The following is a 27,985-nucleotide window of genomic DNA, read 5'->3' on the forward strand; positions in this document are numbered from 1 at the left end:
ATTTTGTTATTTATATTATGAGTGCTAACAATCAGTTACAAAGGTGCTCTTTGTACATAGAACAATTTTCTATTTCTTCCATATTCTTTCAATACATATTTCATTGAAATGTTGCCAATATTTAAATGCTTGTAATATTCAATGTAATTTATCCAGATCTGGAATCTTCTTCCAAGGTCAGTGAAACCTTGATTGTATTTTGTACTGTCAATTTTAGAGGAAATCATGACTAATATGATCACAGAATACTTCCCTTATGTACCCTGTAATTATACTAAGAAAATGCTAAGCTTGATGAAGTCTTGCAGCACAGTATTTACATGTTAATGGTTCCTCAGGTATTCTCCTTACTGAATGTATGAATTGTGATACATATATTTGCTCAATATCTATGACATATGAAGCCTGCAGCACAGAATTTGTCCAGTGTGGTTTGTGTAGCTCATACGTGATGTGTGACGCTATAGACACGACCTAAGAGTTAACAGCTTGTGAAATGAAGTGCCTTTTTATTGACTTGCCATGGATGCAGGATATGTGCCTGTTGCATAGTGGTTCAGCTTAACAAGTGGGGCAGAGGATATAACAAAGGTAACTTACATGACAATGCTACCCTAGCTAAAGGTTCTTTTTATGAGGCTATTAAATAATTTGTTTTTCCACTTTTACTTTGGTGAGTCTTTACTTGACACCATATACAACTTACCGGTATTTTATGGTATTTAGTTTTATAGCTAAGGAAAAAATATGTACTTGCAGGCAGGAATCACAATCAAAACATAGCAGAAAACGGTTACTTAAGGTATGTCCAACTGATTACAAAAACAGTAAAACAGCAGAAAAAAATTATTAACAGCAAAATTACCAGTTCGATATTGCACTAACATTGACAAGATCTCCTTTTGAGTGGTTGGTGGTCCTCCGCCTCCGTAAACTTGTCCTAGTTCCTAAAAAACACCTGTGAGATAAACCTTTATTACAAATAGAGCATAATTTTTACCCCCTGGTTAATGTGGTGTTAAAATTGTGAGTGATAATGAGCACTTGCTAATGCTGGATGAGCTCCAATGCTAGGAGAGATTTTCCAAAATGTTTCTAAATGCTGTCACTGTTTAACAATTGTTTCTTTTTCTCCATGACAGTGATAGCAGACTTTATGATCCATACTGCAGCATCAACCAGGTTTTATAAAAAAAAAAAATAAAGCTACAGTGCATTCTGACAGTGCTAGCTGCAGTTTTCACTATTGATTAATATTTGATTCAAATTGATTAATATTGATTAAAAGTTTTTGCTCCCTAATGCATGCAGCTCAGAACTGTTTCTGCATTTTTTCTTCACAGAAATAGTTGAAGTAGAAGTTGAAAATTGATGTGGGGATACCAAAAATGTTCCGAAATTAGCCTAGAGGTAAAGAGAGGGCAGGGAAGGTTAAATTAATGGCACACAATATTCCTAATAGAAAATTACTGGAAAAAAATATTCTGCTGATTTTTTCTTAGTTGTTACAGTGAAAAGAACTCAATTCTTGGAACTGTAGTCCAAAACAGTAAAGTGACCATGAGATAAGGCCTTTCTGATAAGCTGCTCTCCTTCGGACAAGGGAAACTTGTTACATCCACATTGAGCCAGGCTCATCCAGATCACATTACAGATAAGTCCTGCAGACTAATGAAAAAAAAGACCTGCGTAGCAGTTTTCTGAGGCCTGCATGTTATACTGAAGTGACTCATACAGTGACAAGCAAACATACAGTTATGATCACTGCATTCGATCTTTAGCCATGCACTAAAAGAAGTTGTTTACAGTAGGTGTATTTCTTGGCCTAACAACCTTATGCTCATAATACATAATATATCTACAAATAAATAGATATTTAAATCAATTTATCATACAATAGGAATATCACTGTAATACATGCATTTCTAATTAATATAAATACAAAAAATGAACCACTAAGCTATCCAGATTTACAACCACTGGTGATGTTGAAAGAGCTGCCAAAAAGACTGGATTTGGCTTATGTCAAAAATGTGACATTGCAAATATGGAATAATTAAAAAATCATAGTTAAAAATGACTTTATTTTTAACCAGGTCCCACATAAAGAATATATGTTACGCTAACCAATTATTTAAATTGACATTATACTACATGACAGAAATATACTCTGTATTCCCTACCTGTAGAAATATGCCAGCAAGTGTAGCATATTCCACAATGGCATGTGATATATTTACAGTGGCAGAAAGCTTTTTGGAGCCTGCACAACATGGGGGCATGATGTCATGAATTCCACTAGTCATTTTCTGTTATACTGACAGGCACTCCTGATCTCTAGAATCTGTCAATTAGTCTGTCCAGATCTGTTGTCTTTAGCATTGTATGCCTGCAGGGAGGCATTTCATTTTCTAACACAAACATTCCTGTAATCTCTGAAAATTATTAAGGGCCTCTCCTTAACCCCTTTCAGTATTTGACCCTGTCCTGGTGAGGTAAAGGACAAAAGTTTATGTTGTATGCTGTATGGCGTACTATATTTTTACTACTTTGTTTATATACATATCAGTCATTTTTATATTCTTCCTTTTAGCATAGTATGTTTGACCAAAGTCTATGAACAGTTAATGTTAACCACCACCGCTTTTTTTGGGTAAATGAAAATAAAACAAATGTTCCTACCTATGTTTTTTTTCAAACCTTTAAACACAATAGGCTCACTTTACTATTTTATATCATTCTTTGGAAGTAGATTTAATGCACTTTTAATGGGGCTTCCATACTAGGATTTTACAAAAGAAGCTGCAGCAACTCAGATAGAGCCCATCTTATTACTTGGGCATAGTATGTCTATTGTTATCTAGCCTTTTTCCACACAGCCTTAATGCCCCTGGACAGCCCCTTTTATTAAAGGATGTTATCTAAGGCAGTTTGTGTGGAATTTAGGCCTGCCTTTCGTTGACATTGTTGACATCCTGGCCAGGACTCTAACTGCATGGAGTTTGCAGGTTCTCCTTGTATTTGCGTGGGTTTTCTCCGGGTACTCCTGTTTCCTCCCACATTCTATAAACATGCAGTTAGGTTATTTGGCTTCCCCCCAAATTGGCCTTAGACTTTATTAAAAAAAAGACTTATGACTGAAGTATTATTATTATTATTATTATTATTATTAATAAACAGGATTTATATAGTGCCAACATATTACGCAGCGCTGTACATTAGTAAGGACATTAGATTGTGAGTCCCTTTGAAGGACAGCTAGTGACATGACAGCGCTGCCTAATATGTCGGCATTATAAAAATTATGCGTAATAATAATAATTGTTCATTATTTGCAGTTATAGCTAAGCAGATCAGCTCCAAAACCTTTGTCTCTGGAGTCAGAACTGGAAATTAATAGAGATACTCTGGAGCTGGGGTACTTGGAGTACTTTAAACCCTAAATAGAACATTGAACCCAACAGGTAGTCTTCACATGGATTTAGAAGATATTGTCTAAAGTGGAACTAAAGCCCCCCAACTCACCTGTCTGTGTTCTATCACAGGGTGCTGTTATCTTTTTTCCTTCTTCTTCCTAGAGACAATCGTCATAATTCATCCCTGGCAACAAAAGAATTGGTGTTATCTTTACATGATGAATATACCCTTTGCAGGCAATATCAGTACATGACAACTACTTTTAAAGCTGATTTCTGGGTTACAGTAAAATTTACCCTTGCAGCAAGTGCCCTCTATGCCTGCACACATAGCAAGGGTCAAGCCCCCTTTTTTTGTTTCTAGAGGAAATAAAAAAGTACAATACTTAACATATTCTGGGTTTGACTGGCAGCTGTGTTGTAATGTGTAATATTGTATATGTACATGACCTTTCAACCACTTTAAATCTTAAGCAATGTATTTTGCAGTATTATATAATACTATAGACTTTCTCTTCAATACAAACAAAAAATAAAAATGAACTTATCAGTGAAAATTCTGGAAATAACTATAAAACACTGGTTCTCTGGAAATGTACTGGCAGGACAACAAAAATCTTTCGCAATATAGTTCGTATCAGCTACTCTCCACAAGCACCAATGCTGCTATGTTGTAACCTCAGCACTTCTATAAACAGCTCAAGAATTCACCTTGCTAACCCACAACAGCTGTGCTGGGGAAAAATACAACTTGGCAGGCTAGCCATGGTGAAATAAAAAGCACACGCACAATATGATGAAAATGATGTGAGGTACAGTGCTCAGGCATGTGCATGACATTCCCTATATGGCTATGATGCAGAAACTTTCACAAAACTGAGTTTTTAGTGGGACGTTAAGAGAAATGAATGTGTGCACCATTCTAGAATGTGAATGATCACATTTGAAAAGAAACAGAATTGATGTGGCAGTGGAAGTGCTTATTCCATGGATGGAATGGTTGCAGCTACTAAGGGATTCCCTGCCTTTTATAGAACCGGTATGTTACACATGTAGTAATACCAGTCTCTACTTCTGGAATTTATTGTTTGGACTAATAAATCTCTGTGAATGCACTGACTCAGTTTGTGATGACTTTTACTATGATGGGGAGTAATTACATCTCCAGAAAGGGTAGTTTAAAAAGACAGAGGCCTGTGGGTCCTAATGGTTGATTAGAACCGGCAATCATTGATCTTAGGCATAATCAGTTGTACATTTTATTAAATCAGCCGGATTTCTTATAATATACTATTATTAAACCTAACTAACATTATCTGAGCTATCTTACCGTCATTGGTTACTTAAAATGTGATTTTGCTTTACTCTATATTCTGTCCTCCATCTCCTGAGATTGCATAAAGCCTTGTATGCATAGCCTTTAGTTTGTATAGGAGCAGTTTGTACAGAAAGGTTTAAAACTGTAAAATCCTTTAGCAAATTTTGTGCCTGAATACTTTAGAGCTACCTTCAACTCTATTTAGGTCCTGGAAAACACAGACCAAAATGGGGTGCTGCTTCATTTGGAAGGTTTCAGCAGACTTTCTAAAAGTTTTAAAGAGTACTGAACCCCACTAAAAGTCTTCCAAAGCAGCTTGTTTAAAGCTCATCTGTGGGCAAAAACTCCCCAATCCCTCCCACGCTACCCTTCATACCCTTTTAAACTTTTTAATGAATAAAAAGACCCTGTTTTTCACAAGACAACATCCACTGTCTTGTAACCCATTGCAGCTCCTCTTTCCACACCGTCCCTGCATCATGCAATTCGAAGCGTCCATTTTACCAGGGAGCAATGTGGGCACAATAGGAAGAACCAAATGTACAAAAATAAAAACCCAATGCAGTACATCCTTAGATTTCAGATATCAGGAAAGCAATTGGGGCATTTAGGTAGTTTTTTTTTTTGTCCATAGCTCTTAGATTGGTAAATGGTGGAGATTTTTTTTCCACACCCAAAAATCTGTTTTAAAGTCAGCAGACCCAATATAAACTGTAGGTAAGGCTTTGATCTTGTTAATCAAGTTATATTTTAAAAGTTTTTGGACTCACTGCTCTCAGTTCTATTTAAATATAAAATATAAGGGGGAATATAAACACAGTAGTTCATACATATTCCTAAACAATCAGTATTAATAGAGAGAAAATGCTTTGATTCATCCACCAGTTTAGTAATCCCTTGTTCTATTCTTCCTTACATGATAACTCAGATTCCTAAAATGGGAAAGGAGTGTTAAACCAATTGCCAGAACTAACAAGTAAGGGATTTAATTTACAGATGTAATACATTCCTGAGGCATAATATTTCTTATAAATGATATGATATGTATAGAGGTATTTTACTCCAGAGCTTTTAAACTGTTGCCAATCTGGAATAATTATATGCCTAAATTACTAGATTTTACATTTTCTACATGTGATTTTTGAGCAGGAAGTGGTCATCTTTAAGCAGTGAAGATATCTGCAGAGGATCTTTATTTATGTGGAGGCCTACAACCTATTGTTGTACAATCCTCTGCTGTAAAGCTATACGCTTATGCTTTGTATGCAGAAAATGTGCACTACCCAATCAAAAAAGCACTACTCAACTGGAAGGCTATATAGCTGACATAAGGTTATGAATCAGTCCTTGGTTTACCATTCTCCAGTTTTACATTACCATTGTATTGCATGTATCCAGTCACCATAATCCAACCTCATTTTAAAAAAATCAGGCATCGGTTGCCATTTTGAAAGTTTTGAAAGCAGGAATTGGTTCCAGGAATAGGTTCAGACATAATCTTTATTCATCACAATAAAATAATCTATTGTGAGTTAATAACCACCATCTTCTGGGGTTATACACACACTCCCTTCATCAGGGGTTAGGTTTATTATTTAGCAGAAATCTAAACTAGAGGTTAATCTTTGGGTTTAAATTTTAGTAAAGTGTAATCTCTGATGAAGTGGGATGTATGTATAACCACTAAAACAAGTTTTATGTTAACCTTTAAAATACATTTATTGTGAAAAAAATTATATCTCTACTGATCATTACAGCAGAACACTTTCATCTTTTCTCACTTTTCACTCTTCACTGCCACACATTACTAGCCATTTAATTTATTTAGAACACCACCAAGTTTGAAGTTCAAAGTGCTCCTAGGTTTAGTTTAATGTTCGTGGCTCTTTATTAAAATAGGAGATACTAAAATAATTTAATAACCAAAAAGACTAACACATTTAAACACCTTACCTTTATATGAACCAACCTATTAAAAAAGTAGTTGATACAATTATTGATCCTTAGGCTGACGCAACTGCACACAATATACACAATGAGAATACTTTTCTGTTTGCATACCTTTTTTAATAACACTACCCTGCCCAAGTAAATTGATCTTTGGTTAGGGGAGTCAACAGTAAGTGTAAGATCTTCCACAAGGTTTTTATAGCTGTTTCTTTCTCCATTGAAGAGCCTTGCCACCACTTTCTTTCATAGCTACTCAACTAAAAGTACTTACTTTCAAAATCCGGTAACAGATGGCCTTTGCAGCCAATGTTAGCAATAGGAAAATAAGGCTAGAAATTTTTCCTAGAAAGTTAATCTGCCTTGGGCCCAACACTACTAAAAAAAAAAAAAACTTACAATAATATATTATACTACCTGTGTTTCATGAAAAATAAAATGATTACTGATATCAGCATAATAAACAAATTAAAGTCCAATGACTCAGACAGGATATGTGCTGTCGTGAGCAAGTGGCAGACAATGGCTTGGATGGAATTTTGTGTCAGCAAACTACAGACAACAGAGACCTCTTATCTCCTCTACTTGTCATTTTCTGAACATCTAATGAGTCAAGAGGAACCTATGGGTTTAGCTGTCATAGGCTGCCTTTCTACCTTTATTATCTGTCTTTATTCAATCAAACCAACACAAAAAACAGGCTCAGCTAGGAGCTGTGACTAATTAAAGGGTTATTGGAAATGATTATATTGTCACTCTAATTAATGGTGGTGAAGAGTGTCAGCAAACAAGTATTGCAAAAAAGATTACAAACAGACCAGATTATTACACTGCACCTGTATAACCTGTAATGCTAATACGGATTTTCTTGGTGCTTATGAACCTTTACTGATTGTTCTGTAAATGTCTGACACTGATTAGCCTTGCAAACCACAAGGAGTTTCCCATCTTTGAGGAAGGCAATGATGTCACTTCCTGATGCTGACAAACCAATGTGTTGTTAACTGATATAATATGTCTGGTGTACAATTGCTGGCACCAGTGGTTGTCTGTTACCTGACTGACAAAATACAAGGGAAAAACACATAGTTATTTTAAAAGAATGTGAGTTGTGAGGTGCAGATATGAGGAAATATCAAGTGCCCATATTTGACTGCTATCAACACTTAGCTTATCCTGATATATTCTAATACAACTAATAAAGACCTAACAGTTTACCAATAAACAACTGTGATGTTAATATGTTAGTACTTATGGTAATGTTAAATTTGAAATTTTTAAATGTGATTTTAAATGTTAAATGTGAAAATTTAGGTGTGAAAATTTAGAAATAATGTTTTATTAGGGTACTGTAAAACACACTGCTCTCCCACATGCATGTATGCATGTATGTATGTAAATATAGTACATAATTGAGCAGCAATATAGGTCACTGAGGTACCACCAGCACTGGAAAAGGGGCAAAGAGATCTCTGCACAATACATGCCTCACCTGAAGACGTTTCAAAAAGTTAAGTATATAATATAAATGGTGATAGGGACACCTAGGAGAGGACAGGGGGGTGCTCTGGTGGCAACAGGGGCAAAAGTAGGGTTAGGCTTTGAAAACACAGGCAACACTTGGGAGCCTAGGATAGGGATTCCATTGCAATGCATCTTCCTGTCACTAGGGGACACTTCCAGTCACATGGGGCAGCTACCAGTTACTGGGGGACCCTACCTTGACTGCCACATGGTGAAACCTCCTGTCAGTACACCTGTAAGTTAACTGTCACTGTGTTCTTACACAGTAATCTTATGGTTTGTTACCATCCATGGTTGGAGTCAGAAGCATGCAATCATTTTAACTACCGTCTTTAATCTTTTGTTTTTGAACCAACACTTAAATTATTTGTACCAAGTTTGCTGGGTGTACCACAACTTCTTCTCTGGTCCACATTACTGATACACAAAGGTTTAGTACTTAATTTAACCCTGTTGTTGTTAAATGGAAACTTTAAATGACTGTTTATTTACTCCTACTCCTTTGCAAGATGAGTTAAACTTAGCTTTGAGATACTTGCATATCACAAAAAGGAAAACAAAATGAAGTGAAAGCAGACTTTAGATTACAGGCCAAAGTCAGGCATTCACAGAAGACATAGTTTCTGCAGAGGCAAAATGCTGGACTGGTGATAGAGAAATATGAGTGGCAGATCTCAAGATGACCAGTACAGTCAGAAATATAGGTACCAAAATATATATTTTTTTACTGGTTCTTGGCCTACTGATCACCTCAACCTTTCAATTTGTCACTGAGTTAAATCATCGGATTAAAGAACCATGCTCTGGTGGTGGAAGGGGTTTGACCAGCCATTATTATTGCTTTAAGTATAACCTACAAATAACTTCAGCTGTCTACATCACAGGATCTACCGATCATTGTGTTATTTTCTCACTTTCACATTTCTCTGCTTCCCAGCACTTAACATTTATTTTCACTAAGGGTAACAACTGGGTATCTACATTATATATGTTCAGTGTAAATGATTATATTAGTGACAGGTTCACCTAACTAAAATATACCTGTGCATAATTTGAATACTATTTTAATTAACATATTCTATCCTGGGTATAAACTTTGTTTTGTAAAATATTGTTTGCTACTTTGACACATTATTTTATTTATATATGTCCTCATCTCTGCAGCATGATATCATACAATCACTTTTTTGAACCACCAAAAAATAATTGGATGGCTCTAGGGCAGGCATGTCCAAAGTCCGGCCCAGGGCCAACTGCACCCCCGTGTTCAGACTTCCACTGGCCCGCAGCCTCTGTCATCACAGGGAATACCCTACCTCATTGTAGTGGGCGTGTGCTGTGCGGGACCTGCAGGGACCACGGCCACTCTGATTCCAGAAATATGCTCTGCAGGGAGCCCGCACTGACACCGGACTCTGTACCCAGGGAATCCCTCACATCACCCTGGTGGGCGAGTGCTGTGCAGGCCCCGCACAGACCACGCCCACACTAACCTTGGTTAGTGGTCGACCCCCACACATTTTCACCTCACCAAATCTGGCTCTTTTTGCAAAAAGTTTGGACACCCCTGGTCTAGGGAAAGCATGCCAGAATCAGGAATATGGATGACAGCTATATGAATGAAAAATTAGTAATTTGCCTGCTTGAGGTTAGTGGAGTGACCAAATGTCAGAGCTTGAGCCTGATTTAACCATGCCTCTCAAATTTAGACTTTTGTAAAGAAGGCAAGACTCAAGGAGGGATAATGCGGCATTACATACGCTACAGTTAAAACTGAGAGTGGCTACATAGTACTGAATTTTGGACTTAGTTTAAATGGTACTGTAAATAGAGTCTGAACCTTTGCATACTATCCACTGTACCCATTAGCTGCAGTCCTTGAGAAATAGTAAAGGACAGCTCAGTGACAGACCCCCAGTGCAGACCCTAGTAATAGACCTACATCAGTCCTCAGTAACAGACCCTCAGTGCAGGGGTCTTGCTCTGAAATTACTGTCCATGGCTGATACTCCTTCCCTGGGACCCTTCCTTTGTGCCAGGACTAAGCAGTGTCTGTCAGGCAGGATATCACTCTGTCCATAAACTCTTCACAGAGCAGCAACCAAACACAGAAACTGTGAGACATAGTGTTCTAATATTGCATGTATCTGCAGGTCAACTAGATTATGTTGTAAACCTGAAAAAGTTCCATAAAATAAGGGACAGTTGGGAGGCATAATTGAGCAATATTATTTCTGCAAGAAAATGATTATGACTGTACCCTTACAATTAAAACCTTATAAATATAGTGTGCTTGTGTACAAAATAGTGAAGTACTTGTTATGTGCAGGGATGAAAAAGTCCTTATATTGGTTGTACAATCCATTGTATCAATATATGACAAAAGCTAGTGTTATTAGAGACACAGGTATGCTTAACAAACTCAGTAAGCGCTCACAAACCACTCAGGACATCCCAGGAGATTTGCAGCTAAATTCATTTAACTATATCAGTAAAAATGTATATAGGATGATGGGAAAGGACAGAAGGTTGTTTACAGTTCCGGAAATGTGACACATTGCTCCTTGTTCTTGTTTTTTGGTGTGCATGTAAAGCAGAAGTACATCATACTGCAATAGTGTTCTGGCACAATTCTCTTTGCCTTACTGAATAAGACAGCTTGATTATTATAGCTTACAACACAGATTCATAAGATGAACTAGAAAACTTTGGACCACAAACTAAAAAAGACCTGAAGTTGATATTATTCATGGTTTAATGTCCACTCAGTATTCAAGCTCACCAAATGTGCAGCAAGCAGTTACACACAACATTTAAGACAATTTGATTTTTTGTAAACTATACTCAATAAAAGTTGACTTCTTACTGGTTGTCATGGGTTACTGAACTTTGCCTTAGTGACGGGGCCTAGGTTAGTTATTTTTTATATTGATGCCAGGTACTTCAGAGAACAAGGCACTTGCTGATATATTAAGAGTGAGAGTGTGTGAGATGATGTCAGTGTGGAATTTAGAGTGTAAGATATTACCAGCAAGTGCCAAGAATGGAGGATGGGAATGCAACATGATTGTGTTATTCAGGCCTTGTGTACATTACCAAAGAGATGAGGTTTATTTTACAACACAGTCTTTTCTTTGTACAATCTGTAAAGCACAAAATTCCTGTTTTTTCTAATACTATTTACCTATACTGGTATACATGAGTTCAATTGATTAGTTCCAAGCATTGTGAACTGAAAAAAAACACAATTTATTTTTCTGACAAGAAAATATCAAATACAATTAACAGAGTAATGTTTTCATACATCGTGGATGAATATCCAGCGACAAGTGTTCATTAGGTAGTGAAATAAGAAGACTGTAGGACAGATGATCATTTCACTAGCCCTTTGGATTTCATTGGGTGAATTGTGTTTTAAGTGAGGTACAACCCAGCTCAATCAACCATCGAAAATTGTGAGATGTTACTGTCCTCTTAGTTTCCCTGCCCTCTCTACATTTCTGTACACTGGGTTGGGGATGTTTTGCCATATGACATCATAACATTCAACATTTATGGGGGAACAGTTCAGAATGAGGACAAACATAGCCAATATTTTCTATTCTGCCAGATTCCAGTGGCTGATGACCAATGGATACAGCTGCTGGTCAGCAGTCCTTAGACATTACACATGTAAAATACAAATTGTATGGAGAACATATGAAAAGTGTTGTTGTCTGATAAAGTTAAAGCATTCTGTTTTGGCGTCCATGCCAATCATTGATTTAAAGGACAACTGTCATGAAGCTGGTTGAAGACTGAAATGGCAAGAGTAGTCCATCTTGTATTTCGGGTCTATACACCCCTGGAAGGCAGGAGAGTTGATTTTTGGGTAGTGACAAAAGTGCTTGTGGCAAATTTGGCAACTGAGATTTCAGAAACCAGTGAAACAAGCTTAGCTGTAAGCGGATACATACAGGAAGTCAATTTACACATATAAACAACATCAAGGAAAAGGCCAGACTCAGCAAAAGACAGCAGCAAGTCTGGGATTAGGTGCCGTGTTTAGGGTACAAGTGGAAGTAAACAACAAACAGGTGAAGGATTAGGCCATATATGTAAGGCAAGATAACTGAAAGAGGCCAAAACCTTCAAACCAGGTAAATACCAGAACATGGTCAGAGGCTAGGCAAAGGCACACCATGTCAGAATACAGAATACCTGTTAAAGATAACACAGTGCTGGCTCTTTATAAATTTAGGTTGGCGTGAAACCCCACTACTGGGCATGCACACATTGCACTGAGATTTATTTTCGGAGTACAACTTTTCATGATCTAAGAACAATCCATTCTATCATTTGTGGTTACATGTCCTAAAACCAATGCACATTCTCCATTGGCTTTGGCTATAAATAAGATTATTCTAAAGTCAAAATAGCCATGTAGCCAAATGTTGTGGTCATGATTGGTCACTTCTAAATGCTTACTGCTTTCTAATTGTATACTGTGTAGTGCATGCTATGGATTAGACATTTTTTATTATTAGCTACCCATAGACAGCACATATAGTCAAAATTGTGTCTCTACTTCTGGAAGCCCCCAGCAGGAACACATGATTTCTATTGCGCTTTATGGCTAATATAGCCTCTTCAGATCGGCATCACTGGCATTGCCTGCCAGTATAGCTCCTCTCCTGCTATCGCCATTTAAAAACAGACCATGTTTTGACCATGATAACAATTTCTGTTTGTAACAACCCCCCACAAAGGATAAGGATTAGATCAGGCATGCACATTTGACCCTTCAGAAGTTTTTGGCTACTCACAGATACCAAGATATCATGCCCAACTTTTATCATTCTGGATAGCAACAAAAAAGTTCAGTGACCAAACCATGATTAGCATGTTGCATTATTCCACCAAGATCATCCTCAACGGTAGGCCATTTCTAGTGGGCTAAGAGGAAACAGCAGACATTATTATCCATAACAACATTGAGGTTTCATTTGGAGCGATTTTTGTTGTTATATTTTATATGTTTCAGCTTTATGGTGTCCCTATAAATAATATATACTGTATCTGTTATTAGTGCCAGTGACAGATATATACTACTCCCATCCTCCAGCATGAATTGTTTTCTCACGAAGATATAAGCACAATAAAACAGAATGATGAATTACACCTAAAACCTAATAATATCTTAGTATACTTAATCCTCTAAGATCTTTGTTTTATGTAAGATGACTGTACAGTTTATCCTCTTGGTGTGCTGTCCCTGGGTGTCACTGGCTGGAAGAACATTTATACAGTTACCATTCCATAGCCAGCCTAACAGCTAAACTTCTATGGAAATACAGTAAAATACAATCTCCTATGTGTGCTATTTCTAGATAATATTATGAACCTCAAGCCAGAACACCACATGAAATGACAGTTTTTTTACACACACAGAAGGTTGTTGGCATTTGTAATACCCTTAATGAAAATGCTAAAATTTTGAATATGCAGCGACAAATAGATAATATCTGTAGTATTTAGCTCAGCTGTACAAATGTTTCTATGATAAGTGATATGCTGTGATAAGTAGCGGTAAAGTGTGTTGAAAGTGACCCCGCCTATAATCTATTAGATAAAGCTGCCAACCCCATAGTAGAGCAAATTTTTTTTTTTACCTTACAATTTGTAATATAGAGTTTTTTTGTAGTTATAGAGTTTATCTATCCAGGAACACAGGACTTCTGTGTTCTTGGATAGAGAAACTACATCCAGGAACACATACTACAGGGTGGCAACAGCAATCAGGAGAGCGGAGCTGTCAGCTCCGCTCTACTAATTACTCTTGCAGCCCATTACTAGTTGTATGTACTAGTTTTATGTTTGTAGTTTCTCTATCCAAGAACACAGGAGTCCGGTGGGATAGTGCTCCCTGATTGGTGAAGGAAAGCTTTCCTTAGCCAATCAGAGAGCACTAGAGGTTTTGAATTTAACCTCTATTGACGATTGTGATTGGCTAGGGAAAAGAAAATTCTGATGACGCTTGAGCTGTCATTAGGGTTTACCTTTCCTCATCCAATCACAGAGCACTAGAAGTGATGAATGGGAAGACTTGTCCCCATTTAACCTCTAGTGTCTGGGGATCCCACAATGACAGAAGGATTCCCACGGCTGTGCAGACATAGGAATCATCCTGTCATTGTGGGATAACCTCTAAAATTTTTGTTAACACGAATTTACGGGTCGGGTCGGGTCAATCCGAATTCGAACAGCCTTTTTCGGGTTGAATATAAGGACAACCAGAATTCGAACATCAACACTAGTGTTTGCCGTACAGGACCTATAAACATTAGAGAATTATGAGAAAAAATGCACATTGTTTCACTAAAAGCTACCAAAGTACTGGGGCTTGCATTGTCAGTTGCAGGTGTGGTTTTGCATGTTATATAGCTATTTGTTGGGCCATCTATGCTGAAATCTATTTCTGGTCATGACCCAGCTAAATGAAACACTGTGCTTTTCAGATGGTTGATCGGCATGGGGTAAACAAATACAGTCTGAGAAAATAAGTAATTGAGTTGAAGAAGAAGGCCAAGGCTGCTGTGTCATGAAGTAAATAAAAAGCATGATCTAACCATTTTACTGTGTCTTCTGTATGTTCAGCCATAAAAAGTAACATTTTGGGTGACATAATTTCTGATTACAAAATGAAAAGGGGTACAGTACATATTTTGCAGGCAAACCACGGTCAGCTTATCTCAGGAACAAAAGTGGGGTTGAATATTGTATTTCAGTATGTCAGATTGCCCTCTGCCATGATCTGTCAGTTGAGTTTGTAAACACTGCCATACACTGTGCAAAATGTAAGCGTCATAGAAGACTCATGTTGTCCCAAAGCAACCAAAAGTTAAAAGTAATAAAGCAAAACAATGTTGTTCTTTTTTTCCCTACCGATAAATTATAAATAGAAAAATAATTTGCAACATTTGATAAGAGTCAAACATCTTCAGTGTAGCCTACAAAATCAAATTGGTGATTTCAAACATGTGATCCTATATTTGACAAATATGTTGGTAGCAGTAGTAAGATCATGTGGCATGATAGCTTTGAAATACAGCATTTCCTGTCTTAGCTTTGTCCATTACATGTATGTATGGGACTATACAGGCAATCATCTAATTACCAGCATATTTTTAAATTTTAGACTTAGACACATATAGACTTATTTTGCTTCAGGTCTCTTCTGCAAATGAAAGGTAATTGCAGTAAATTGCAGTTAATTACTGGAGGCAAATGGTTTGGATTACAGTTATAAAAGCAAAGCTTGACCTATCCAGCAAATCCAGCCTCTGCAGACTACGCCAACCAATTGACTGATAAATCAAAGACATCAAGCAGACAATGATCCTGGTATTAATGTTTAAAAGACTTTTGCTTGTCTGTGCATCAGTGTTCTGCTGAGGTGGGACTCCCACACATGGATGGCATTCCAGAAAGCAAGGGCCCTGAAATCAATGCCATCACATGCTGCTATCACATTTTCCTTAATATAGAATAGCAAAGTAATTCATTCTTTTCATCATCTTCATTGTCTTCCTGTCCTGGGTAACACAGAGCACTGTGTGTGTGTGTGTGTTAATAAAAGAACTTATTTTGAGATCTGCATAAAGGATTTGTATATAGGAACAGTAAGGCAAAGATAGGCTTTTACAGGCAACGTGTCAACTGTGGAAAAGGAAGGACTTATTAATTGAAAAATTATGTAATAGACTAAAAACTAGACATAGTTCCACTGTGCTAGGACCTGAACTAACACAGTGCCGCTATGCGTGATCTTTGCGTCAAACTGAGTAACGATAGTTACAAATAAATTATGTCAGCACAAAGAGTCTTAATTATCAAAGCGTTTCGGCCCAAAGGGCTTCCTCAGACTCTGACTGGCTAAGGTCAATCCGCCCTCATCACTATACCCTAAGGTAAACAACAACGTATTTATATGGGGTATCCATAAGGTCTGGAACACTGAATAAACACAAGTCCAGTCACATTGATAGAAGACTATATATTGACCCTATGTTTAAATAAAATGGAAGATATACCTCAGATGTGAAAATAGGTTTTTCTGATAACTGGGATGATACCTTAAGGAGAGTAAACTATATTCCAACACAGTTAACAAAGTGTATATAAAATAAGTTTTGGATATCCACCACCATAAGGCTTCTGCTGGCGCTCTCTTGAACCACTCTCCACCACCTCAAGACTATAGTTGAACAATAGTCAGCTTGGAAAATATTAACAATATCTAATCAGTCAGGTTTCCATCAAGTACTTTAGGTACATCAACCACTGTCACTCACTGAGTGTTCTGAGACTTGCCTTCCGCAGGCACCAATTGTTGGTCTCCTAAATCCCCTGAGGAAGCCATTTGGGCGAAACGCGTTGGGAGTCAAGACTTTTTCTGCTGACATAATTTATTTGTAACTATCTTTACTCATTTTGACACAAAGCTCAAGCATAACAGCATTGCATTAGTTCATGTGCCAGCACAGTGAAACTATGTCTAGTTTTTAATCTATTACATTATTTTTCTATTAATAAATTCTTCCTTTTTCACAGTTGACATGTTGCCTGTAAAAGCCTGGCTTTGCTTTAGGCTCTTCAGGCTAGGCACACCATATTCCCTTTGTTGGTGAAAAAAATCTGTCATTATTTATGGCCAAATGTTTGGACAACTGTCTATATACAGCTCTATAAGCCTTTAAGCATCTAATTTTAATACCATAATCAATATTATGAAGTTGGTTCTTCTTTGCATCTGTAAAAGCCAACCACTCAATACCACTTTCCAGAGGATTTTGAGTATCTCTTTTGGAATTTGTGCCCATTCATAGAAGGCCAGGGCTCTGTGCAGGCCACTCAAGTCTCTTCACATCAAACCTGTCAAACCATGTTTTTATAGACAGTCACTCTAAAACCTGAACTCAAAGATTTAAAGGGTATTCAGATTTTTTCGGCCGATTTTGGCATATATGGCCCTTTGTAACGTCATATGCTTTTTCAGATGTGGCCATTTTACAATAAGATTTTCTTTCTTTAAAACGAACTTTAAGACATTGGCTAGGTACAGAACAGCATGCTAGGTGAGTTGTACGTACAAACATATTTTTATGTGTGGAATACTGTAGATGTCTCATAACAAAAACTGAACAATTATAGACAGGATGAAGACTCACGGTATCACATAATATCTCAAGAATCCTACTATTATTAGCCTTTGAAGTAAAACCTAAAGGAATTGTCATGCATGTACTGGAGATTCCTATAACAGGCAGCATCCGGTATTAATGGCACATGTGGCAAGCACACAACCAGAGATTTCCAGGTGTGATAAAGAGCTATTTCTGTACAAAACAACTAAATTCCAAATATAGCCCCCTTTGTTCCTCAGATGTTGTTGAGCTTAAAAAAAAAAGAAGAAAAAAAAAAGTATTTTTTGCCTAATGAAAAACACATGTTTGGCGGCTTTAAATCAGGAATAATAAAATAGACACAGCAGGGAATGTGTGTGTGCCAGCAATTTAATATTGGCTTTCTAGGCAAAAAGGCTAGCTGAGCTCCGTGCAGCCAACACATTCCATTTCTCTAAGAAACCAAATGGGTCTTGCAACACTGAACTTGCTAGAAATTCTTTGTATATGATGTGTTGTTCCTGCTAAATATTGAAATAATAAAACAGACCATATTAGGTGCATGTAAAAACTGGTGATCTGATCAATTCATTAATTTTATGTACAACTAGAGGCTAACAACAAATATTATAGTTGCACACACGATAGTTTATTTCTAGTAGTTATATAGCATCAGCTCAGTAACATCTAGATAAGAAGCTGAACATTCACATCAGTCCATGCAGTATCAGTAAATACAATATAATTTCTTGCACCATTAGTTCGGGTACCATCAGTGTCTTAAACTTTAATAATACTACAACATTTACACTCACATACATTTAACCCCTTTAACAACCTATGGGAGTACACTGCATACACTGCAGATATGCAGCACATTTTTAGGCTCAGAAAAAAACCTCAGAGAAAAACAATTCAACCCAAGAAGGCTGGGTATACATTGACAGAACAGACTAGCAACCTAAATATGGCCAATATTCTAGAAAAAGGTTCAGACGGATGGTGTCAAAGTGATTTTAAATCAAACTAGGTGGCAAAATATCACAAAAGTCCATGTAATGCACCCTAGAAAGATATTATAGTATATCAAACGAAAAACTCAAAAACAAAATAAAATCTGATTCGATGCTGTACATTGTCACTGTACACGCTACTGTCTTTATTACTATGGTTAAAGGAATTTTCACCCTGTACAGTATGATCATTTCAACTATTACCATTATAGCATGTGGTTTATATCTGATTAATTCTAGTAATAGTTTTACATGTTAACCAGTAAGTGCATTGATTTTTAAAGTTCCTTAAGCTGATTAACAGCACTGTTTGTTGTCACCCTGTGGATATGTAGTTTTAAAATTACTTTAGGTAAATGACAAACATAATAAATATTAAAGCCCAACTCCATTCAATCCTAAGCAGTTATAGCAACCTAGGTATAAAACTGGCCCTTGTAAGTACCCTGTCAATACTATACTATGGGCCTGATTTATTAAAGCTGTCCAAGACTGGAAAGGATACACTTTCATCAGTGAGGCTGGGTGATTCAGCAAAGCTTTGAAGAGCTTTAATAAATTAGGCCCTATGTGTCTGTACCCCTGTTATCATCAGCTTTTTCTAGACAGCGAGGTTTCAAATGACCAGAAACACTGCAGACACAATATTAAACCCTTCTATCAGAATTCTTATCAGATTTGACTAAAGGTGCGTACACACTTCCAATTTTTATCGTTCCAATCTCGTTCGTTTCCAGCGACTTTCCTCGTTCGTCGGCGTCGTTGGTTACTTTTTTACGAACGATTTTTTGCCCAATCGATCATTCGTCGTTCGATTGGAACGATAAAAATTGGAAGTGTGTACGCACCTTTATACGCTTCCGCTAGCAGATATGTAGCTGTTCTTGTACAGGTTTACCATGTGCTATATGATCCCTTTAGAACTGTTTGTTTCTCCTGTCAAATTTTTTGGGTATGTACAGCTCTTTGGTATTATATGACTGTTAATTTGAAGCCTATAATGTTATGTTTGTTACGATGTATGTGTTATATACTTGATTCTTTGTTATGTTACCTGTTATTTTTTTTTCTCTGAAAATCTAATAAAACTGATTGAAACAAAACATAAATGCAGTAAATTTATCCTTAGTGAAATAAACCAGAAAAAATAAACATACCAAATAATGCATAGAAATTGAAAAATATATTTTTTTTTAACTGGGTGTACAGGTGACAAAAGAAAAAAATGACTTAAAACTAAACTAAAAATAAAAAAAATATAGTTACCTTTAATTTTGCAGATTCCCCGATGGCACTGGTTCATTCCCACGATCCGGTCATGCATCGTTCTGCGCATGCATGGGATCGGCATCTCTTTCCCTTTGGTGGAAAAATCGCCCCTTCTGAGCACGCCTGATCTTAGAAGGAGCAGCCAGAGCAATGACACAGGTATCTGCCCTAGGAGACTCTGTTCTGCTGCACCGCAGCGACCAAAATTTGAAAAGGGGTACTGCACCCTTTTTTTTTTCTTTTAAATTATTTTATTTAGAAGGGTTGTTTATCCTTCTATGTAAAATAAATATGTTCAGTTTAGGTATGCTTTAAATATTCAACAGAACAGACAAACAAATTATACTTTTTACTTATACAATCAGTGGCACATTCTGCTATGTGCAGTCAGTAATTTAATACCTTAAACAGCATTTACGCACAATTTTGTTTTTAGCATTGTGCATTGAATGGTGTACAAATGTTCTACAATGCCTCTTTTATTTCAGTTCTCATAATATGTTTGCACATTATTATTATATGTATAGATCTTTTACCAAGAGTGAATACCTATTTTCTGACTTATTGAAATAAGTAAGTGTGTAGGAAGATGCAAATATTTGCAGCTCTATTAGCTCTTTCTGTAGTGTTAGAATGGAATACCCTATTGCATAATATTAACAGTTGCACAATGATAGTACAGTCATAGTATTGTAAGCTTTGTGCCTGGGAATGTTATCACCATTGTTCTATGGTTCAGTCTATGTGTGTTTGTAATTCAGCTACTTTTAGACATTAGAACACACTAGAAACAATGCACCATTCAGATCAGTTACAATGTTGCTTTAACACTGGCATGACTATTGCAATGCATGATGATGTACTCATGTAAATATTTAAGTGATACAAATACTGGTTTCCTGTTCACTATTTAGGAAGGCAAACATTTCGCTAGTTTGAAAGCCCTTGCCCTCCCTCTAGCCAAGATCTGTTAAAGCATATAAGGTTGCTATTGTTAGTGTTCTATAAATGCCGTTTGTATCCAAGTTAAATTTTCTAAGACAATCTTAGATCTGGCATAAAAAAAATAAGGTTGGATACTAATTTGAACTTCTTGTCTCTTTACTTGCTCTAGGTCAGGGGCACTAAGTGTGGTAACTAAAGTATAAGAATGGCAGCTTTAATGTTTCTGTCAGGCATTTTGTGTGTTACATGTTCTATCATTTGAAAGGAAAAGATTGATTTTCCCCACTTCCTTCACTACTAGCAGCCCACAAGGACTTGCAAACCTGTCAGTGTCAACCACTAGTGGTGACAGATTTTACCATGTAGGACCTACTACACATTGGAAACTGATATAAGATCACATGATGCCATAACTTAGTATACTCTGGGATGCATAGCAGCACCTATTCCCAAAACCAGCATTATTTCATATGAACAACAGTTATCAATCAGAATAAAATAATCTGGATGACCCACTTGTCAGTGATAAGCTAAATATTTCCAGGAAGTAACATGTCACACTTACACAAAGTTATACCTTTGTCTTCTGGCTACAATAATCCGAACAACAGTTTTCTAAAGGAGTTGAGTATATAGAACAGGTTTTTTACCTTACCTACTTTCTGTTCATTATAAAGGGCTCTCAAAACCTATTTTTTTAAACTTGCCTACCCGTCTTCTTCTGTCTTTTGGAAACCTCGCCACTTGCCACCCCTACATATCTCCCATCCTATTGTGTGTTACTTCCCCCACCTCCTAGATTGTAAGCTCTTCGAGGCAGGGTCCTCCCCTCCTCTGGTGTCACTGTCTGTAACTGTCTGTCATTTGAAACCCCTATTTAATGTAAAGTGCTGCGTAATATGTTGGCACTATATAAATCATGTTTAAAATAATATTATTATATTAATAATGATGATATGCTACCCCATAAGGATTTTTTTTATCATTTGTTTTTTTTTTTTTTTTTTTTTTTTTTAAAAACCCCTGCCAAAAATATTTACCGCTGCAGCATAAGATACTTTACTGTCATCAGGGACTTGCAAATAATACAAAGTAAACATAACAATGTTTGTTACAGAGCATTTAACTCCTATAATGGATTATTTTATTTACCCTCCTGTTCTACAGAACAATACTAATCCTAAAATGTATAGCATATAAATATTCCACAACAATATAAATAGATGTTAGTTGAAAAATTACTCCCACATTGCAGTCAATGGATTGGTGGTCCTTCTCATATTTGTGGTCAGTATTAGAAGAGCTCATTACATTGTTGGAGAGTGTTGAATTTTCACGTTTAGGGATTAATGGAAACATGCCCTACTATACTGTAAAAGTGTATTTTTACATCAGAATTAGTGAAATATTCTACCATTAAAAATGTTATTACGTGCAGATAGAAGGTTAATCTGCCACTGTTTAAAGAACCCTTAGTAACACCCAGAAAACCACTAGAGTTCCATACAAATCTGGTTGAGAAAAACTATTTTAGAATCTGGCTATAGGAGGTATGACAATTATTATATCAAATTTGCAGAATATTAGATGCAATATATTCTATTTTGTTTTAGACCTTAGTTCAAGGATGTAAAACTCAAAAGCAAAATGCCGGCTGGTGTCTTAGGAAATGTGAAATGGCTAATGTAGATATTATCCTTCAATAATGTTTTGAAGGTGAAAAATGGGGAAAACATCCTATTATTATTGTTAAACAGAGTAAACATCATAGGCACGTACTTTCCAGACCAAATTTCGAAACAGAACATGACTAAATTAAGCAACAAAAATTAGTCATTTGTAGACTGTTAAGAAAGAAAAAAATGTACACAAATTAAATGAGGAACAAGAATTTATGCTTAAGGAAAAGTCTTTAAGGCTTCCTACCATATGTGCACCCAACCCCAACGCTATGGGGCTTATTTCAAAATGTTTTTACACTTTTTTTATTGGAATAAAAAGAAAATGTGTAGATCTATTTTCACTCATGATTCATACATTTTCTGATTTTGTGGTAAAAGTTAGGTAAACTTGGATGAAAACATTTATAAATAGACCCTTATAACTTAACTAGCATTGGCAGCCGTAAACCGTGCGTACCATGAGTCAAAGAGATCTGTAAACAGTCTAAACAAGTTTTTGTTTTGTCTGTAATTCTATATAGCAAGGCAGTAACAAACATAGTTTAATTGTAGGATGGCTGTGTAGAACAAGATAGCAAACAAGAAAGAATATCAGAGCGACTGAAATCATCATGAAATCATGATGAAAGTCCTGACTTACAGGGTGCCTCCTATTGGAAACACTTGTACCTTTTTATTGCTTTGTTAGCAGTCAGTCTTTAATTTAAACACAGTTGGAGCTGGGAAACCATAAGCATCACTCAGCTTATATTTTAAGGCCTGGGCACAGCTAACATTTATCACAAGGTCTGGTTACCAGGTAAGATGTAGACCCAGGACTTCTGTACCCAACAAAATCAAGTCATGTGTAGACTGAAAAAACACAAATTAAATGAGAAACAAAAATTTATGCTTAAGGAAAAGTCATTGAGACTCTAAAAAGCATCTGGGCTCCAGAACCCAGAAGAGAATCTCAAAATTCTAAAAAAACAAAATCCTGTTTTCTCCAAATCTGTTAGAACTCCTGGACCCCCCCCCCCCCCAACAATAGGTAAGAAAACCAAGTGACATATATAAACTGTCCATAATCCTTCCAGTGTCTCACAAATGGTAATGTAGCAGTTATCCAGTAGGTATCTTTAAGGGGGAAAGACTTCTTTTTCCAAAATACAGTGGTACTTTGGTATAAGTCCACTTTGGAATAAGTCCAACTTGGTATAAGTCCTGTTTGAACACGAACATTTTTTTGCTTGGTATACAAACTTTTTGCTAGAACTTTGTATGGGTTAAAATGTGTCATAACACCTCGCTACCCTTATTTACCTCTCTCGAGACACAGCCACGACTGCCCACGAGTGTCAGTACGCCAGTTGTTACCTATCAGTGAACAACCCGTGCTATACCTCTCTGTAAATTACATAACATCTCCTCCTCCTCCCTTCTCAGCTCCATCCTAGTAGGCACTCAACTCTTCTCAGCAACGTAAAGTAAGGGTAAATTTTCATTTATTTCATCTAATTGCTTTTTTATTTATGTTCTTTAGTATTAAGCAGTGTTTAAATTATTATTATGATTATTTTATTATAATATTATTATAATATGCCAATAATTAAACATTTTTTTTTCATGGGAACAGATTATTTATTTTCCTTTTATTTCTTGTAATAAAAATTTGTTTGGTATAAGTCCTGTTTGGTATAAATCCAAGGATCTGGAACGGATTAAGGATTTATACCAAGGTACCACTGTATATTGCTTAAAAAATGATAATGGAACAAATGCAATCTAGATACAAAAAGCATTTAAACACCTACATAATCTCGATGTATAGCAGGTGTAAAATTTCAGTTACGGTGAAAAAACAGCAAGAAGCTTCTGCTGCAGTAGGCTGAACTTCACGCAGATATAACAGACATAAATAAAGCTGCTCTGTATTCACTGATACATCATTAAATTATGTTTTAAATAAAAGCAATGTGCCCGAATTTGGTTTCAGCCTCTTTTGTCCCCGTACAACATAACTGGAGTGTGAAAGGATGAATCAGAAAAAGGAACCAGTTATTTCATGTGCTGACAAACAAAAAGTTAAAAGAAGCAGATATAAGAGTTCTTCTGTTTCAATGTCCAGTTACAGGGGTGAACCAGGATCATTTGAATAAGTAGGTCATTGGTGGTAATGACCCTTGGTTGTGGACATCTAACTCTAGAAGAAATTACGGTTCACTCAGGTGAACCATGTTCACACACTGCTTATTTAAACAGTTTGTCTAAATATGTGCATCATGATGTGTGCGTGGCAGTGCACGTGGGTAAGGTTGGGTGGGACCAGAAAGCAGCCTTGTCCTATAAAGTACACAAACACCCATTTGCCATTATGAAAATTGATAATAATCAGAGAAAATCATACATATCTCTTAGTATTGGGAACTATGTGCTTTACCCAGAAATTCAGAAAGACTAAGAATATTCATAAGCTGTCCATGGGTCTTAGATAAGACATGCAGGCTTCCTTCAGCTGACCGCTTTTAAAGAATATAAATAAAAAAACATATTTAAATCATTATTGTCCACCTTTAGATGACCAACTCCTCCTTTCACTCTCAAATGACTAACAGTAATATTTGTGTAAGCCAACTTTTCCTGTTTATACGGAATTCTACCTTATAGGATCATGGGTCTGTTGGATTGACTACCCTCCACTGTTAACTAAAAACTCCATCCATGCAATTTTTTTACTAAACTGGTATACCAGGATTGTATATTTATGTCTGCCATATAAAGCTTTTATTGTTGCTAATATATAGTCAACGCTTATTGTGTTCTTTCAGTTTTTTACTGTACATGCTAATGTTGCAAATGTTGACAACCTTTACTGAATGCAATTTCAGGAAAGAAAACAATCATGTTTTTTAGAAAAAGATGTTGAAGCAATTCATTCATTTCTGGTGACAAATAAAAGCAGAACATTGCAGTTGCTACTCTTTTCTGTTTTCTATTTAATGCATTTTGACAGCATTGACATAATACGCAATAAATGACTGCAATATTTTGTATACATTAAAAGTCTGTGCGCTCCAAAAAGAGCAACTAGGACTGAACACTTTCATCCCTAGTAATTTTAAGGTTTAAAGAGTACAATTATGTTGATGTTTAATGTACTCTATTTTTCTTTTCATTCCAAACATAGAAGTCAAGAAAGAAAGGGGCAGGCTGGGAGTAAGTTTGAGCTTCCTGCCTGAGCTCCAGGCAGTTATTTAATGACGTCAGTCCCCATATCAGGAAGGAACACTGTGTTCTTGAGACTCCTTCCCACATTCCATTCATTTCTCTACAAAGCTGCACTGAGACTGGGGGTCCTGCCTTGCAATCAAAGAAGCACGAGGTACCAGCATATTCCACTAAGACCAGGAAAACTATCCAGATTTAAACATTGATAAAGATTTTCTACAATGATGCTTGATTCACAATGCTTAATTCATGTCCTGTGAATGAGTATATGCTAACAGTTTCATTTTCAACCACCCCCGTTCATTAGGGAAATAAATTAATATGGATAAGCAATAAAAGAAACAAAGTATTAAAATAGTTTAAGTGAATGTTACTTTTGTAAAAATCCTTTAATATTTTTAGGTTTAGTATTGTCAATCTCCATCTGAAAGTGTCATTAGCGGCAGAATGTCTAGGTTCAGGAGTTTTTAAAACAGCCACAAAAAAATGAAGATGCAACTAAAAGCTCATGTAATACTATATACGAATGTGCAAACTTCAATTGCTATGGGAAGCATAAGTCTCATGAAAGTAAACAAAAATATGTTTTACCTTCTTTACAAAGGAACTACAATCTCTTTATAATTGTGTCAGCTGGACAGTGCATATAAAATATAAACCAAATGTACTAGATCTTCCTCCTGGATTCAGCTGTGCCCTTTTGCTGACTTACGCTCGAGGCACAGGCCCATCACCTTTTTTAGCTCAGGCGCTCACCCTTCTCCTGAGAAGCCTCCTTGATCACAAGCTAGTGCCCATTGTTGACATGGTAACACTGGAGTGATGAAAAAGGTCTAAGGCTATACTAACAAGGGTGAGAGGATGGGATCATGGCACAGGCCTCAAAATGCAGTACTGCAAGTTATCTTATGGAGTATACAGTAGGTCCATTTTAGGTGATCCAAATCCTCAATTATTTGTGTCTCACATGATTTCATTTTAGAAACAGTGCAACATCATAAGAGGAAGCTGCATTTGGTAAAATTCACTGGCAGTAACCATATATTTGTGGGCCTGTGCAAGGGTATTAAAGAAATACTATAAGTGCAGATGGACAAATTTTCTTTTAAAACGAAGCTTTAGTTCTAAAAAGGTAATTTAGCACACCTTTCAAGTTCCAATGCAGTAGAATTTGTATACCAGAGACAATTATTGGTGATTACTCAGTAAGTGTAAGCATTGATCAGATCACTAAAATCATTCAATTTCAAAGAAACAGAATTTGTATTTATTTATTATCAGACTTGTGATTGTGCTGGAGCATTAAGAAAGGGTTCAAGCTACAAGGCAAGAATTTTGTTAATATATATAGGTTGATTTATTATGATAGGGCTAAGTAAAATACCAACTAAAATATTTAGTTATACAATAGTCTTAAATCATTTTATGGTTACAGTAAACTGAAATATGTGTGGTTGTTATAAGATACAGTGATGTGCACTTAAAATGGAACTGATTGTAAAAAAACAAAAACAATTAAACAAACTCATTGCATTGACTTTGTGGCCCTGATTTATTAAAGCTCTCCAAGGCTGGAGAGAATACACTTTCACCAGTGAAGCTGGGTGGATCCAACAAACCTGGGATGGATCTGGTCCAGGATTTAAAGCATTTGCTAGCAAATAGCAAATGACATTGAAGAAATCCATTCCAGGTTTGCTTGATCACCTATCTTCACTGGTGAAAGTGTATTCTTTCCAACCTTGGAGAGCTTTAATAAATCAGGCCCCATATGTCTGCAAATGCCAATGTAAATGGTATGTAGTCACTTATAAATACAGGTGAACCAGCTATAAACATTCTTTGTTCTGAGGTTACATCATATACAATGTGTGGGGATGCCAATCCTGATCTTATGAATCTGAATGACATGCCACTCATTCTACCTATGCTTTTTACTGCACTGTAGGTAAGTGGATCCCATTTTATCTTTGATTATTTATTTACTTTTTTTGTAAGTTTTTTTACATACATACTGTTTTAACATTGCTAAAATTTGATATCAAACATTGATAGAAGTATTACATACAAAGCAACCTTTTACAGAAATCACTGATATAAAGTAACTTTTCAGCTTGTAAAAAAACTTACCAATGTGGAATATTCAATGTACAAAATCTTTTCTCAAGTTTACAACTCAAGACCCAGATTTCTCTCACTGAACAACACGTTTATGCTGCCTTTTGCAAAGCACAGAGAAGGCAAAGTAGGGTGTTAGTTATAGCCCACAAGGCCAAAACCCCTTTGATCTTCCTGTGACAATCATGAGTTACCGCTCTTTTAACAGTCATTGGCAAAACTAGAATACCTAAGGATATCTAAACCGCTAAATTTTGTCAAAAAGTCAAAGGTTGCATATCAGCAAAAGTGTCCTTTATTTTGTTTTGACTACACATTTTGGGAATGCTTTTGCTTTTTGCAATAATAAAGCAGATAATCAAGGTACTGGATGAAAGAACAA

At 36.3% G+C, this 27,985-nt stretch overlaps 1 long non-coding RNA gene across 1 annotated transcript in view; it reads right to left on the reverse strand.

The window, feature by feature from the left end:
- Nucleotides 1-27,985, reverse strand: part of LOC140323673 (uncharacterized) — a 50,953-nt gene continuing 22,968 nt past the window's right edge. Inside the window, exons 6-7 of the long non-coding RNA XR_011919422.1 lie at nucleotides 3,526-3,600; nucleotides 1-958 (exon numbers count right to left, since the gene is read on the reverse strand). This is a non-coding gene — a long non-coding RNA (uncharacterized lncRNA). The remainder of the gene's footprint in view (nucleotides 959-3,525; nucleotides 3,601-27,985) is intronic.

The sequence above is a fragment of the Pyxicephalus adspersus genome, chromosome 2 (assembly GCF_032062135.1).
Source record: "Pyxicephalus adspersus chromosome 2, UCB_Pads_2.0, whole genome shotgun sequence".
Taxonomy (NCBI): domain Eukaryota; kingdom Metazoa; phylum Chordata; class Amphibia; order Anura; family Pyxicephalidae; genus Pyxicephalus; species Pyxicephalus adspersus.